Genomic DNA, 16,742 nt, shown 5'->3' on the forward strand with positions numbered 1-16,742 from the left:
GAGGTATAAAAGGGCATTGCCTTGACGGAGATGTCACTTGTGGTCGGCTGATTCATGTGAATCAGCCGACGTGATCACGGCCGCATGACGGGAATTTGCAGACTATGAACTTGTCATGGTAGTTGGAGCTAGATCGATGGAACAGTCCATTTCGTAAATCTTTAGACAGTTCAATACCCCAGATCTACAGTGCCAAAGACTGTGCCGAGAATACCAAATTTCAGGCATTACCTCTCACCACAGACAATGCGATGACCGACGGCCTTCACTTAACGACCGAGAGCTGCGGTGTTTGCATAGAGATATCAGTGTTACGAAACAGGTAACACTGCGTGAAATAATAGCACAAATCAATTTAGGACGAACGACGAATATATCCGTTAGGATAGTGCGTCGAAATTTGGCGTTAATGGGCAATGGCAGCAGGTGACCATCGCGACATCGCCTGCAGCGTCTCCTGGGCCCGTAACCAAATACACTCCTGGAAATTGAAATAAGAACACCGTGAATTCATTGTCCCAGGAAGGGGAAACTTTATTGACACATTCCTGGGGTCAGATACATCACATGATCACACTGACAGAACTACAGGCACATAGACACAGGCAACAGAGCATGCACAATGTCGGCACTAGTACAGTGTATATCCACCTTTCGCCTGTGGAACGGCTTGCCATGCCATTTCCACCTGGCGCCTCAGTTGGACCAGCGTTCGTGCTGGACGTGCAGACCGCGTGGGACAACGCTTCATCCAGTCCCAAACATGCTCAATGGGGGACAGATCCGGAGATCTTGCTGGCCAGGGTAGTTGACTTACACCTTCTAGAACACGTTGGGTGGCACGGGATACATGCGGACGTGCATTGTCCTGTTGGATCAGCAAGTTCCCTTGCCGGTCTAGAAATGGTAGAACGATGGGTTCGATGACGGTTTGGCTGTACCGTGCACTATTCAGTGTCCCCTCGACGATCACCAGTGGTGTACGGCCAGTGTAGGAGATCGCTCCCCACACCATGATGCCGGGTGTTGGCCCTGTGTGCCTCGGTCGTATGCAGTCCTGATTGTGGCACTCACCTGCACGGCGCCAAACACGCATACGACCATCATTGGCACCAAGGCAGAAGCGACTCTCATCGCTGAAGACGACACGTCTCCATTCGTCCCTCCATTCACGCCTGTCGCGACACCACTGGAGGCGGGCTGCACGATGTTGGGGCGTGAGCGGAAGACGGCCTAACGATGTGCGGGACCGTAGCCCAGCTTCATGGAGACGGTTGCGAATGGTCCTCGCCGATACCCCAGGAGCAACAGTGTCCCTAATTTGCTGGGAAGTGGCGGTGCGGTCCCCTACGGCACTGCGTAGGATCCTACGGTCTTGGCGTGCATCCGTGCGTCGCTGCGGTCCGGTCCCAGGTCGACGGGCACGTGCACCTTCCGCCGACCACTGGCGACAACATCGATGTACTGTGGAGACCTCACGCCCCACGTGTTGAGCAATTCGGCGGTACGTCCACCCGGCCTCCCGCATGCCCACTATACGCCCTCGCTCAAAGTCCGTCAACTGTACATACGGTTCACGTCCACGCTGTCGCGGCATGCTACCAGTGTTAAAGACTGCGATGGAGCTCCGTACGCCACGGCAAACTGGCTGACACTGACGGCGGCGGTGCACAAATGCTGCGCAGCTAGCGCCATTCGACGGCCAACACCGCGGTTCCTGGTGTGTCCGCTGTTCCGTGCGTGTGATCATTGCTTGTACAGCCCTCTCGCAGTGTCCGGAGCAAGTATGGTGGGTCTGACACACCGGTGTCAATGTGTTCTTTTTTCCATTTCCAGGAGTGTAGACTGTACCCTACACGATTGGGAAACAGTGGCCTGGTCAGATGAGTACCGATTTATGTTGGTAAGAGCTGATGGTGAGGTTCGAGTGTGGCGCGGAACCATGGAGCCATGGACCCAAATTGTCAACAAGGCACTGTGTAAGCTGATGGTGACTCCATATGGCGTGGAGTGTGTTTACATGGGTATGGATTGGGTCCTGTGGTCCAGTTGAACCGAGCATTGACTATCAGTGGTTATGGTCGGCTACCTGGAGAACATTTGCAGCCATTCATGGACTTCATGTTCCCAAATACCGATTTAATTTTTATGAATGACAATGCATTATGTCACAGGTCCGCAGTTGTTCATGATTGATTTGAAGAACATTCTGGACATTTCTAGCGGATGATTTGGCCACTCAGATTCCCCGACATGAATCCCATCGTGCATTTATGAGACATAATAGAGAGGTCCGTTCATGCACAACATCCTCCAGTGGCAACGTTTTCGCAGGTATGGACGGTGTAGGGGCAGCATGGTTCAGTTTTTCTGTAGAGGACTTCCAACGACTTGTAGTCCATGCCACATCGAGTTACTCCACTACGCCGGACAAAAGAGGTCCTACACGATACTGGGAGGTATCCCATCATTTTTGTAAGCTCAGTGTTCACGTCTTATACGCCTCTGACTACCAGGTGATACGCAAACCAAATCTAATATTCCCTAGCCAATTAGAAGTTTTCACTGCACAGATATCTGAGGTCATCAGTTCCCTATACGTAGAACTAATTAAACCTAACCCCCCCCCCCCATGCCCGAGGCAAGATTCGAACCTGCGACCGTAGCAGCGGCGCGGTTCCGGACTGAAGCGCCTAGAACCGCTCGGCGACAACGGCCGGCACAGACTTATTGGTCACCACGTGTGCCGCACCTTTATTATTAGTCGGTGTACAACAAAACTTGAGCAACAATTCAGTGAGGCAGAAAAGTATAGTGAAATTGCTAATGGCAGCTAATGCATGTTCAAAATTCAAAATTATCTAACTATTAAAATGTTCTTAAAGAAAAATAACTTAAATAGGTTACTTATGTAGCTGTGTCCATTTTATAGACTTTTTGTTATGCTTGACAATCAAAGATCCGTAATTCTGGACTTGCTGAAAAACGGACACAAGTTTATTAAAATGCCCTGTCAGCCGTAAATCACCCTATTACAATCTCCTGAAATAATTAGCACTATCCTCTAAGCAACACAAATAGGTAATAATGAAAATAATGAAGTAGCAGAAGTATTGCTGCATGAGAATGAAGAAAGAGATGGTGCCACGAGATAGTGATGTTTCAGCATGAATGGTAAAGCCGTAGCAAAATTTGTATGGAAGGAACTTCCAGTGTTTATTTAAGAATATTTACGAAAGAAGAAAATTCCCCAAATCTGGAAAGATGCAAGATACTCTCTAAAATAATTACCTACCACAAAAAAAAACACTATATTTGAGTCAGGCACATAAACAAGCTGACTTTGGAGGTGGATGCAGACAAAGGTCCATCTGCAAGTCGTGAACAAGTCTACAGAACGGATCTGTAACTACGACTTACTGGTACCACATTTACAGGGATTAAATGATTTTGAGGAAATTTTGCACTCAGTTTTAACAAAATATCTGCTTCCAGTCTTTACGAAACAGGAAAAAATCAACCTATGTAGGTATAGCGAAAAATTCATACCGTGGCTCTATATTTTCCATTAAACTTGACTTAGCTAGTGAGAAATTTAGAAATAAAATCAAGATCAGGGCAGTAGATCGTATTTCATCTGAACTATTCTAAACAGTACTAGGGAAAATGGTCACATCATTAAACCAAGGAACGAAGACGGATATGATGGATCAGCTCCGTTTTGCTGGTGAAACTGTACTATTTTGGTCTATTGTTTATAAACTTCAACATATTACGTAAGAACGTAACAGAGGAAGTTTGAAAGCAAGGTAAAACATCAATTGCAGTACGACTAAAATAATATGTAAGTGTGGTGTCACCGCCAGACACCACACTTGCTAGGTGGTAGCTTTAAATCGGCCGCGGTCCATTAATACATATCGGACCCGCGTGTCGCCACTGTGTGATCGTAGACCGAGCGCCACCACACGGCAGGTCTAGAGAGACGTACGAGCACTCGCCCCAGTTGTACGGACGACATTGCTAGCGACTACACGTACGAAGCCTTTCTCTCAATTGCCGAGAGACAGTTAGAATAGCCTTCAGCTAAGTTAATGGCTACGACCTAGCAAGGCGCCATTTGTAACATTGCATGTACCTCAAGATAGAGTCTCACTTGTATCATCAAGAATGCTGTATACCAAAGGACGATATAAAAGTTAAGTGTTCTAGTAGCTACGTTCTTTTCTTTATCACATTCATTACGAATCCTGTTCCAGACTTCGCGCCAGTCGGCGTGTGTGTACGTGTGCCTTTCGGCTACCCGTCACTGTGGACTGGCTGCCTTGTCAGTCCACTACAGTAAGCAACACACTGAAAAGAAAATAGAAAGCATTTAAAATGCTGTCATTGGACAAGCTGAAGAGGTTTCTTATTTAGGATAGTTAGAAATAAGGAGTAAATAGAAGAGTAAATATTGTTTGGAATGCTTTTGCTAAACTGAACAGGGTTTGCCATGGTTTCTGAAAAGGCAAGTTTGCAATCTGTATTATTAGTTTTGACTTACAGCAGCGATGCATTGACCTTCTATTCAGCAACCGAGGATTGCTCAGCTCGTTATGGAAGTAAGTATGGTGTGAATATTACTGCAAGAGGCAGGAAAACAAAGAAACGGACCAGGGAACAGGTTGGAGCGGCAGATGCAATTATGGCCGCAGTGGGTACGGAAATGGTGGTGGATAGAACACCTAGTCAGATCAAGGAGTGCTGCCTGAACCAAGAACCTTCCCTGCTTAGACACGTAGGAAAAGACCAAGATGGCGGTCTAGTGGCAGGTGGATAGGGGACATTAGAAGACCAACAGTAGGTCTCGTATTTGGGAGGACGACGGTCCAGCCATCCAAATATAGGTTTTCCGTGATTTCCCTAAGTCGCTCCAGGCAAAAGGCTGGATGGTTCATTTCAAAAAGGGTCACGGCCGATTTCCTTCCCCTTCCGTTCGTAATTCGAACTTGTGCTCTGTGTCTAATGAGCGCACTGCCGACAGGACGTTTAACTCTACTCTGGCTTCCTTCCATCCTTCCTTTCTTCTTCCAATATGTTTGTAGGGAGGTACAGGTGGTGGTTAGAGTATCTAGTGCATTAGGAACTCGACAAAATTTGCAAGTACAATATACTGTCACCGTCAACACTGTGTACTGGATCTTGCAAAGGACCTCTGAAGCGACAAATAATCTTAGGAGAACGAACATTTATCATCTTCCATCACGAATAATATGAATAAATTCTGCACCACTTACAGAGCATCGCTCTTTGAAAACCGAGTGTAATCCTGATACATTCTGGTCGTCAAAAAGACGCACTACATATTGCCACAGAATCCTATAAATAATATAAGGAAGTCACCACTAAGCATTAATTTTGGTAGCAACTTCTATGTTCCTTCTAGAAGCCCACCTCTGTAAGTAACCGTTGGTAAAATATGTATTTCATCTTAAAAGACATTCAAATTTATTTTTACGAGGATGCAAACGATAATTTTTTTCTCGTAAACAAGCAACTAGGCCCACTTTTAATAAGACTTCAATCTTCACGTCACCTAATAGTTTTCTAAAATAATACCATAACAAGAATGAATTCTTAGTGTAGTTGTAAGCACCAGAAAACGGAAACAAACACTGAAATATCCCACAGGTTTATCTCTGGGGAATATCACGGTCGGCTGCGTAAACTATTTTCAATTTGCTCGTTCTCGAATTGTAACTTGCTAGTGAAGTCTAACTGATCACTATCACTTTTTAGCGTAAGGAATTGATCCAGTTTGGAACAAATACTTTCCATTTTGACCTTATTATCCGCACTATTACCGTTCTGAAGTCGATTCACATAGCAAAGCAAGTGCAAAGTAGTGCACCACACAATATCCACATATAGATTCTGGATGCCATCTCACTGCTACTCTCATACACCCGTACTCTGAAACTTCATAAAAGTTATATAGGACACAAAACAAATGGTATGTCCTATTTTTGAAGTAAAGTCTGTAAAATAATATGAAACCCGTGTTACTTCTCTACGACAAATCACTTATACTTAGTTCTTTCACTCCATTTGCTAAATCATCATAGATTGCAGTCTCGTCTTGCTCTCACTTCGGATCGAAATTTAGTTCCTCTCGACGCAAAAACTTTTGTGCTCTTTCCTCTGGCGAGTTCCTTCCAGCAGAAAAGTAAACAAACATGTAGTGTGGCTGTGCAGTAAACGGAGAAGGCAGGGCATGCGGAGTCAGCTTGGAAATTGTCAAATGGTTCAAATGGCTCTGAGCACTATGGGACTTAACAACTATGGTCATCAGTCCCCTAGAACTTAGAACTACTTAAACCTAACTAACCTAAGGACAGCACACAACACCCAGTCATCACGAGGCAGAGAAAATCCCTGACCCCGCCGGGAATCGAACCCGGGAACCCGGGCGTGGTTGGGAATTGTCCTTCGAACTGTTAGCATAGAAACATCTGCTCTCTTCATTTTACCTCCAGTACCTTACATGCTTCTCGGTGGAATGCTGAGCAAAAACTGCAGCACTCTTCACAGGAATAAAATTTGCTCGACGAATTTCTCGTCATCTCTTAGCCAAATGACTGCATATTTTGAAAATGAAAATGTAGTAATATATCTTTCCCCGTTCGTCGTGTAATTTGCGGTACAGCCTCGCACACAGCAGGTAAACACCATTTCGAGCACCTAGAACAAGTAATAGACCGATATATCCTTTTTTGACAGCAAGAAAAACATGATAGAAACAATTATCTGGAGACTATCTGTACTTACATAGTATCTCCATCAGTTTGTGGACTGTTTTATGATATGAAGATACACAAACCTTGAAACAAATTCAGCGCAATGGAAGTTCAAATGCAGGCTATGGTCCTCACACTGTCGTTATAAGCTTACTGAATGCATGAAGTTCGCTCCGGAATCCGGGAATAGGCCGTGGCTCGGCGCTAGAATCATGACGTCACACAGGCTACCTGTAAGTAGTCTAAGGCTGTATATCGAGCAGTCCACGGCCTAGGTTCCGTTATACCACCAGCTCCCTTGTGTCAGCGGTGCATACAAGGCATAGCTTTCAGCGCCGTATCAGACGTGACCGTTTCCAGACAGGTGGGAGCGGTTAAACACTACGCACCTTTTCATACAGCAGTGCGGAGTCTTACCCATACAGTGGTATTAATAAATGATAAGGACACAAATAAACTTCTTGGCAGCAGCGGATCGATGACGCGCTTCTCGACTCATCTTCGCCACACATACGTCGTCGTCTGCTTATTGGAGCACTTTAGTGGTTTCAATTAATTGAAACTGCACAAAAATACTCATTAAGTTCATAGCTTTTCTATACAGTGTCTTCACTGTAGGAAGTGGCATTGTCATAATAAGCCGGCCGCGGTGGTCTAGCGGTTCTGGCGCTGCAGTCCGGAACCGCGGGACTGCTACGGTCGCAGGTTCGAATCCTGCCTCGGGCATGGGTGTGTGTGATGTCCTTAGGTTAGTTAGGTTTAAGTAGTTCTAAGTTCTAGGGGACTTATGACCTAAGATGTTGAGTCCCATAGTGCTCAGAGCCATTTGATTTTTGTCATAATAAACAAAACTCAATTGTTATTGTGGAATATTGTTACTTCCAGATACATGCCTAGAAGCACATCATTTCCGTTCTTAATGATTTTGTCTGAGTAGCTATATTGCGTAACTAAATGTTACTCGTGGCTGTGAAATATAAATAATGTTCAGAGAACGGAGTGTACAAGCGTTCAGTTAGGAGAAGAATAGCCAACCCTAGTATGAAGCCGACGACAGTGAGAATTACCGAGTGGTACATAGGTGAGTATCCCCGTTTCGAATGCAAATATAATTCCCCAGTAAAGTTCATATCGGCGTACGCACAACACACACATGAAAGACATTAAACTGTAATAAACCGTTATCAGAGCAGCTCGCCAGGTTAGACAGCCAATGAGAAACAAGAAGTAATGCTGGACCTAATCCGCGCTGCAGCACGCCGTTGACGAGACACTGGTAATTTAGTTGGTCACTGGTAAAACTGAGTCGTGTCACGCCAGACACCTGAACATCAGAAATCGCCGTGCCATAAATATTCTATACCAGCAACGGCCACCATGGCACTAGAGAACAGCTAAAGTTCCACTGGTTCGTTGAATCTGAAGAGAGGAATCAGACGTCTTTGCAGAGGAAAAACCTCCACGCTCGGCCTTGGCGGACTCGGCGAATTGTTGGGTACACGACCTCACGGGATTTATTCGATGCGCACAGGACACGCACATTACCGGAAAGCAGGTCGCAGTTCATGCATAAAACAGTCTGGAGGCGACCGCTCTGTAATCTGCGCACCAGGGCGACAACAACAAGTAAACTACAGCTCTGCTTTTCGAGTCGACAAAAGACGGAGGAGACAGGCTGCACGGCAGAACCCAGAAACATCGACGCATGTGGATTTCTTTATTCGAACGGGATAGTGAGAGCGCTTTAAATACGAAAAAAATTATTTTTGTTCCTTGGAAAGGACTTCACAATAAACTGTCAGAAGTGACGTAATTTCACGCCACCCTGTCGACCATGAAGACAAAAGAAGATACTGCAGGAAGCAGAAATAAGAAGATACAAGTGCCCAGGTAGCTGCTGTGTTGACTTCTAGTCGAAGTTCGGTACAGGTCCGCACTGCCACCAAACGAACAAATTACAAGTGTACTGGAATGAAAGTGTCTCGTAAACAGATTACAGCATATCATTCTCAACGGAGAGAGATCTTCGGATGTGATTCAGGGCGCACCCCAAGAGAGCTTTAAAGAACCATTATGTACAGGGTGGTCCATTGATACTGACCGGGCCAAATATCTCACGAAATAAGCATCAAACGAAAAAACTACAGGCTCCCAGGTAGATGCCATTTTCCTTGACTTCCCGAGGGCGTTCGATACAGTTCCGCACTGTCACCTGATAAACAAAGTAAGAGCCAACGGAATATCAGACCAGCTGTCTGGATGGATTGAAGAGTTTTTAGCAAACAGAACATAGCATGTTGTTCTCAATGGAGAGACGTCTACAGACATTAACCTCTCGCGTGCCACAGGGGAGTGTTATGGGACCATTGCTTTTCACAATATATATGAATGACCTAATAGATAGTCTTTCCATGTAGGCTTTCACGGCCGGCGTCTTCATCAATAAATACTTCCGGGCTAAGTTGCCGTGGTCGATCTGTAAAACTGCTTCTCCCTGACGTTTCGTTCTCAACTACGGAGAACGAAACGTCAGGGAGAAGCAGTTTTACAGATCGACCACGGCAACTTAGCCCGGAAGTGTTTACTAATAGATAGTGTCGGAAGTTCCATGCGGCTTTTCGCGGATGATGCTGTAGTATACAGAGAAGTTGCAGCATTAGAAAACTGCAGAAAATGCAGGAAGATCTGCAGCGGATAGGCATTTGGTGCAGGGAGTGGCAACTGACCCTTAACACAAACAAATGTAATGTATTGCGAATACATAGAACGAAGGATCGTTTATTTTATGATTATATGATAGCGGAACAAACACTGGTAGCAGTTACTTCTGTAAAATATCTGGGAGTATGCGCGCGGAACGATTTGAAGTGGAGTGATCATATAAAGTTAATTGTTAGTAAGGCGGGTGCCAGGTTGAGATTCATTGGGGGAGTCCTTAGAAAATGTAGTCCATCAACAAAGGAGGTGGCTTACAAAACACTCGCTCGACCTATACTTGAGTATTGCTCATCAGTGTGGGATCCGTACTAGGTCGGGTTGACAGAGGAGATAGATAAGATCCAAAGAAGAGCGGCGCGTTTCGTCACAGGGTTATATGGTAAGCGTGATAGCGTTACGAAGATGTTAAGCAAACTCAAGTGGCAGACTCTGCAAGAGAGGCGCTCTGCATCGCGGTGTAACTTGCTGCCCAAATTTCGAGAGGGCCCGCATCTCGTGGTCGTGCGGTAGCGTTCTCGCTTCCCACGCCCGGGTTCCCGGGTTCGATTCCCGGCGGGGTCAGGGATTTTCTCTGCCTCGTGCTGGCTGGGTGTTGTGTGCTGTCCTTAGGTTAGTTAGGATTAAGTAGTTCTAAGTTCTAGGGGACTTATGACCACAGCAGTTGAGTCCCATAGTGCTCAGAGCCATTTTTGGCGTTTTTGGATGAGGTATCGAATATATTGCTTCCCCCTACTTATACCTTCCGAGGAAATCACGAATGTAAAATTTAGAGAGATTCGAGTGCGCACGGAGGCTTTCCGGCAGTCGTTCTTCCCGCGAACCATACGCGACTGGAACAGGAAAGGGAGGTAATGACAGTGGCACCTAAAGTGCCCTCCGCCACCCAAATTTGGGTGGCTTGCGGAGTATAAATGTAGATGTAGATCTAGATGAACGAAACTCGTCTAGCTTGAAGGGGGAAACCAGATGGCGCTATGGTTGGCCCGCTAGATGGCGCTGCCATAGGTCAAACGGATATCAACTGCGTTTTTTTAAATAGGAACCCCCATTTTTATTACATATTCGTTTTGTACGTAAAGAAATATGAATGTTTTAGTTGGACCACTTTTTCGCTTTGTGATAGATGGCGCTGTAATAATCACAAACGTATAAGTACGTGGTATCACGTAACATTCCACCAGTCTGGACGGTATTTGCTTTGTGATACATTATACGCATTAAAATGGACCGTTTACCAATTGCAGAAAAGGTCGATATCGTGTTGATGTATGACTATTGTGATCAAAATGTCCAACGGGCGTGTGCTGTGTATGGTGCTCGGTATCCTGGGCGACATCATCCAAGTGTCCGGACCGTTCGCCGGATAGTTACGTTATTTAAGGAAACAGGAAGTCTTCAGCCACATGTGAAACGTCAACCACGACCTGCAACAAATGATGATGCCCAAGTATGTGTTTTAGCTGCTGTTGCGGCTAACCCGCACATCAGTAGTAGACAAATTGCTCGAGAATCTGGAATCTCAAAACCGTCGGTGTTGAGAATGCTACGTCAACATCGATTGCACCCGTACCATATTTCTATGCACCAGGAATGGCATGGCGACGACTTTGAACGTCGTGTACAGTTCTGCCGTTGGGCACAAGAGAAATTACGGGACGATGACAGATTTTTTGCACACGTTCTATTTAGCGATGAAGCGTCATTCACCAACAGCGGTAACGTAAACCCGTGTTATATGCACTATTGGGCAACGGAAAATCCACGATGGCTGCGACAAGTGGAACATCAGCGACCTTGGCGGGTTAATGTATGGTGCGGCATTATGGGAGGAAGAACAATTGGCCCCATTTTTTAGATCGCATTCTAAATGGTGCAATGTATGCTGATTTCCTACGTAATGTTCTACCGATGTTACTACAAGAAGTTTCACTGCATGACAGAATGGCGATGTACTTCCAACATGATGGATGTCCGACACATAGCTCGCGTGCGGTTGAAGCGGTATTGAATAGCATATTTCATGACAGGTGGATTGGTGGTCGAAACACGTTCACCGGATCTGACGTCCCCGGATTTCTTTCTGTGGGGAAAGTTGAAGGATATTTGCTATCGCGATCCACCAACAACGCCTGACAACATGTGTCAGCCCATTGTCAATGCATGTGCGAACATTACGGAAGGCGAACTACTCGCTGTTGAGAGGAATGTCGTTACACGTATTGTCAAATGCATTGACGTTGACGGACATTACTTTAAGGATTTATTGCATTAATGGCATGGCCATTGACAGGTAATCACGCTGTAACACCATGGGTTCTCAGAAATAATAACTTCGCAAAGGTACATGTATCACATTGGAACAACCGAAATAAAATCTTCAAACATACCTACGTTCTGCATTTTAATTTAAAAAACCTAGCTGATACCAACAGTTCGTCTAAAATTGTGAGGCATATGTTGGTGACTATTACAGCGCCATCTATCACAAAGCGAAAAAAGTGGTCCAACTAAAACACTCATATTTCTTTACGTACTACACGAATATTTAATAAAACTTGGAGTTCCTATTTTAAAAAAAACGGAGTTGATATCCGTTTGACCAATAGCAGCGCCATCTATCCGGCCAGCCATAGCGCCATCTGGTTTCCCCCTTCAAGCTAGACAAGTTTCGTTCTTCGTAGTTTTTTCGTTTGACGCTTATTTCGTGAGACATTTGGCCCGGTCACGACCAATAGACCACCCTGTATATGACCTAGTGGATAAGGTCGGAAGTTCCATTAGGTTTTCGCGGTGGATGCTGTTGTATACAGAGAAGTTGCTACGCTAGAGAATTGTAGTGAAATGCAAGGAGACCTGATGACGATAGGTGCATACTGCAGGAAGTAAAAATTAACCTCAGCATAAGCAAATGTGGGGTATTGTGCACAAATAGGCAGAAATACCAATTATTATATTATTATACAGTCACTCGAAGCAGTTATATCCATAAAATACCTAGAAGTATACGTAAGGAGCAGTTACGGTGGAACGGCCACATGAAATTAATCACAGGTAAGACAGATAAGACAGATGCCAAATCGAGATTTATTGAAAGAGTGCTCAGGAAACGTAGCCGATCACCAAAAGAGGTAACTTACAAAACAGAAGCCGATCAACAAAAGAGGTAGCTTACAAAACACTGGTTCGAAAAATACTTTAATATTGCTCATAAGTCTGTGATCCTTACCATACAGGATTGACAGAGAAAATAGAAAAGGTCCAAAGAACAACACGTTTCACTACAGGTTCATTTAGTAAGCGCGAAAGCGTCACGCAAATGCTCAGCCAACTCCAGTGGAAGACTGCAAGAGAAGCGTTCTGCATCACGATTTGGTTTGCTGCTCAAATCCCGAGAACTTAACGTTCCTAGAAGATTCAGCCAATGTGTTGTTTCCATCTACGTACATCTCGCGAAACGATCATGATGGTAAAAGTACGAGTGCGTGCTGAAAAGTAATGCGTCATAATTTTTTATTCTGCCCTTAATATCGGTTCAGGTCTTACATGTTATGCATATTGCTCGGCCAATTTTTCCATTTCACTGACACCAGGTGCAACTCTCCGCCGCTAGATGGCTCCGAATAGTAGTGTGGTATATCACGGTGTGTAACGTAACTAGTGTGTGTTGTACTAGAGTTTCCGCAGAAAACGTGCTTCCTATTGAAATCCACAGAAGAAAGAAAGGTGTGTCCAGTGATGACTGCAGCAGGTGGTGAAAGATGAGTTCACCATTTTGAGCAGAAAACAAGAGAGCGTTAATGGATTTCGGCCACAAACGATCACATACCAAAAAGACGTTCAAGATAATGTCATCAGAGGCCAAAATCGTGCTCACGCTGTTATAGGATGTTCAAGGTGTCTCGCATTAGGAATTCATGCCCAAAGACACCAGCATAAACTCTGCAAGCTACTACAGAGTGCTCGGAAAATGGAAAGCACGAATTCCAATAATTCGTCCACCCATGGGGTATACTCTCCTCCAGCATAACAATGTCAGACCACACACCAGCGCAGTGACACCTGCCACAATCAGACACCTTGGCTTCATCCTTCACGAAGTCCCCACTTGGCCCCATCCGATTTTCATCCGTTTCCAACGCATAAAGAACACATTCGAGGTCTTCGCTTTAGTAGCGATGAAGCGGTACAAAAACAGGTGCGGTTGTGGTTCCGTCAACATAGTCAAACATTCTATAGTGACGTTATCAGCAAAATCGTTGGGAGAAATGGGTTCATCTCAACGGTGACTGCCGGCCGGAGTGGCCGAGCGGTTCTAGGCGCTTCAGTCTGGAACGGCGCAACCGCTACGGTCGCAGGTTCGAATCCTGCCTCGGGCATGGCTGTGTGTGATGTCCTTCGGTTAGTTAAGTTTAAGTAGTTTTAAGTTCTAGGGGACTGATGACCTCCGCTGTTAAGTCCCATAGTGCTCAAAGCAATTTCAACCATTTTTCTTCGGTGACTACAGTATGTCGGGAAACAAATATGTAAACATGAAGAATAAAGATTTAGAATGTTCACAAAGTTCGTTTTATTTTTAAAAAAAAACTCTAAGAGTTTTCACATAAAAAATTCGGAGGCATTAATTCTCAACATGCCCCGTAAATACACTTACATTCAGAAAAAACCTTGAACGACTAGAAATAGGGCGTTTATATTCACTGGACATGCACATTAGTATGTTCTGCCGCGTCCATGTGTGTATCATTATCCATGCTCAGAGATGCCTGAAAACTCGTGGCACTATGCCGCTGTGGTGGCGAAACCGACCCCACCTTATGTGCTGCTGGATCATTCTCGGTTATGACTAATACATCTACATGCCCTATATTTAGTTCCCCTTCATCTTAATTTTTGCCTGCTTCACTATTTAGTTCCTCACAATCTGCCTTCTCCACTCTAGCACCATCTCTATTTGGCTCTTCCACTTGAAAAGTTATCTGGTCGTGACTGGACTTGTCCATACGCATTTCTGTGTCTTGATTCACACTTCTTAATTCTCCGATCTTACCTTCTGCATGAGACAACCATGCATTACCTCTCGTGAACACTCACTTAATCATTTACCATTTCATGATCGCAAACAATTTCCCTGTGACCTATGCCCAAGACAAAAAGAAAAGATATAACCTATACTATAGTGGCACACAAATACATCAGCTAGTCAACGCTCCAAAATCGATCACCTCTGGTGACAACACAGTAAATTACAACATGTGGTGCAGTTGCCATGGGCCGACCGACGCACACACAGCAAATACTGAGCTGAAAAAAAGAGAGAAAGACACATATTAGCACATTCTCGCTAGCAGTTCTATCACAGATTTAACTGTTCAGAATACCGTCGAATTATAAAACTGCCTATCTGAAAGAAAATTAGTATCTTATCTTACAAAAAAAAAAAAAAACCGATCCTGCCATTCACTAAAACTATACACTGGATAACTCGTGAAAGTTATACATGACAAGCACTGAGCATTTTGCCTGTCCGAGTCACAAAACTACAGAGGACGGCAATTCGATACAAGTCACAGGATCTAGATTCAGACTGTAGAAAATCAAGGTACAGAATTCCAGAAAACTAAATTCTGACACGAAATGACAATTCTTTACAAAGTCCCATGGTGCAAATTCAGATTTCAAATCCAGCCAAATTCTATGCAAAGTTCCTAGATCAGCATTCAGAAATATGACTGCCTGACTCAATTCTAAGTAAAACATCAGAGGTCAGGGCTCCAGGGCACGAGATCCTGGCATAGGGTGTGCGTCATTTTGGTAATGCGAGATACCAGTAGTTACTTCTACTTGTCTGCATGACTGAACCTTGCTTGAACTACACCACTAAAAAGCTATGCGCAATGGAGACATGACTCTCTCTAATTAGTCTTTTAGCCCTAATGGGAAACTGAAGTGGACTTAATGTAAGCCGGCCGGGGTGACCGAGCAGTTCTAGGCGCTACAGTCTGGAGCCGCGCCACCACTACGGTCGCAGGTTAGAATCCTGCCTCGGGCATGGATGTGTGTGATGTCCTTAGGTTAGTTAGGTTTAAGTAGTTCTAAGTTATAGGGGACTGATGACCTCAGAAGTTAAGTCCCATAGTGCTCAGAGCCATTTGAACCATTTGAACTTAATGTAATAGATTTCCTATTTCTTTAGGAATCTCCAACATTAATTAATTAAAAAATGGTTATAGCTTCCGATTTCTATTGAAATTAAAGACATCCAGATTAATTACAAAGATTTATTGTCGAAAACATAAGGGCGAAATTCGATAAGCAAGCATAAATAACTCTTAATTAAAATGAATATAAAAAGTGCTGCAGTGCAGCTGGCAAAGTCAGGAATGAGAGGAGGCCCTACACCATGGTTCTCACTTAGAAAGTGAGTATCGCAGACTAACTATAAGTCACTGGATTAACAGAGATGGTAGACGGGAAATTACGCACTAATGAACCACGTACATGTGGAGGTACGACTGCTGCTGTTTGCGGAGGCAGCATGTGGTGTGCAATTCACCTCCAGTGTTCGTATCAACCTGCAACAGTGCAATGGTTACCAGGCACCACTGAGAATCTGCAAAGCAGTGAACTACACGTCATAACGGTGACTCAACCGAAGTACTGCAGCCTACGCTGCTCGATAGAGGACCCGGGACTGTGAATCCAAACCAGACACACAGAAGCGATGCCATGAGAAACAAGGTTCTCGGTCAGAAAATGCAGCAAGAAACTTAAAGTCGATCTGAGTGGCTTCACACCTAACACTAAATGTATGATGGGCCTTGCAGTTACACCACCATCGTATTACCAGTCTCACTCCACCAGTCCAATCATGACTATGCTCTGTCTCTACCTTCCCTCTACACACTGCCTCCCTCTCCTCCTAGGTACTATCGAAAACTGTGTGTTCCACATGGGGCTTCTTCAGAAAGCAGAATCCATCAGTGGTGGGGAGTGAGTAGTGTTCTTCGCCAAGACCATATTTTTTAATACCCAGTACTGATTCCCTCCTACATACCCAGTTAGATCCTTTTCCTCCAATCCTCTCTCTATTGCAGCATCGAACAGGCACCCTCTGGTGTATGCTCTGATATCACAGTCAGCTCGCCAATTAAGACATAGATTCTCCATCTGCTTGGGAACGCTGGCGGGGGAGACTACATATCCCTCAAAAAATGAAGCAGCCCTTCGAACGCCTGCGCTGCAGTT

This window comes from Schistocerca nitens, chromosome 1, assembly GCF_023898315.1.
Source record: "Schistocerca nitens isolate TAMUIC-IGC-003100 chromosome 1, iqSchNite1.1, whole genome shotgun sequence".
NCBI classification, from domain to species: Eukaryota; Metazoa; Arthropoda; class Insecta; order Orthoptera; family Acrididae; genus Schistocerca; species Schistocerca nitens.